Here is a 1,114-nt window from a genome sequence, read left to right on the forward strand (position 1 = left end):
CCCAGAGGAAAGAATCAGGCAACTTGCTGAGAGAAGGGAGGACCCAGCGCTTCCTGTAACCCACGAAGAAGCACCCTTTGCCCCTGTGAAATTGACAAGAAACTCTGCTGGGAAGGTTTAACTTCAACATCTAAGTATCCCTTCTCTTGTCCCACACTCCCCAACCCCCGACCTTCCTCTGCTAGTCTCTCTCCCCACCCTCTTCCCGCCTCCCTCTCTCTTCCACCCTCCCTTTGGCAGGGCTACGAAGATGAAAGAGAAGCCGCCGCAGCTGTGATCGACACCACATTGATAGATGCTCTGACAGAGCGGATGAGGCGGGAATTGGGGACAGAGAGAAGGAAAAGGAGAAAATATAACAGACATTGCTCAACTAAGAACGGAAACAAGAAGGACAAGAAAGAACTGTGGCTTTCCAAAAATACAATGTCAAAGGACAACGCATGATAGCAAAAATTAAATCTCCAGGCTTACCGAGAAAAATAGGACACAGAAGAAAAAAACCTGAGGACTGTATCGTAATTAACGCCTTTTGAAACAAGATCTATTTCAGTACATCCTCACCATGGGATGTCCAGAGAAAGTTCTGCGAGGTTTCTCGTGGAATTTAGGAGGTACACGCCACAGTGCATGGGAACCAAATAGAGAATGAAAAAACAACCCAAGGAGGCAGAGAGAAGGTGAAAGGACCCAGGAGTGCCATGCCAGTAGAGGGAGGGAGGACCGGGCAGTCTCTGGCACCTCAGACTGCTCACTCAAAGAGACCCTTGAAGATGCAAATCCGAATCCAACCTCAAAAATTCCCCAACCTCTACCATCTCTTTGATGCATTTTGTACAAGGACAGGACTTTTAAGGAGATGCTTTGTGAAAGTTACAGTATAAGCGAAGCTGAAGTTTGAAAACATGTTACATTTTGTTCCTTGGCTTTCAAACCCCCTCAGTTAAAAATCCAGGCAAAATTATTATACCCAATACACTAGCCGTCTGTAAAACCTCAGAACAGTAAACAAGAGGCAGAGAGAAATGTGTCTCCATCTACCTTAAATTGAAAATAAGGAAAACACTACAGAATCAGACTTTAGCTCTATTTTATAGGAACAGTCATGCAAAGA

Source organism: Crocuta crocuta, unplaced genomic scaffold, assembly GCF_008692635.1.
Source record: "Crocuta crocuta isolate KB4526 unplaced genomic scaffold, BGI_CrCroc_1.0 scaffold587, whole genome shotgun sequence".
NCBI classification, from domain to species: domain Eukaryota; kingdom Metazoa; phylum Chordata; class Mammalia; order Carnivora; family Hyaenidae; genus Crocuta; species Crocuta crocuta.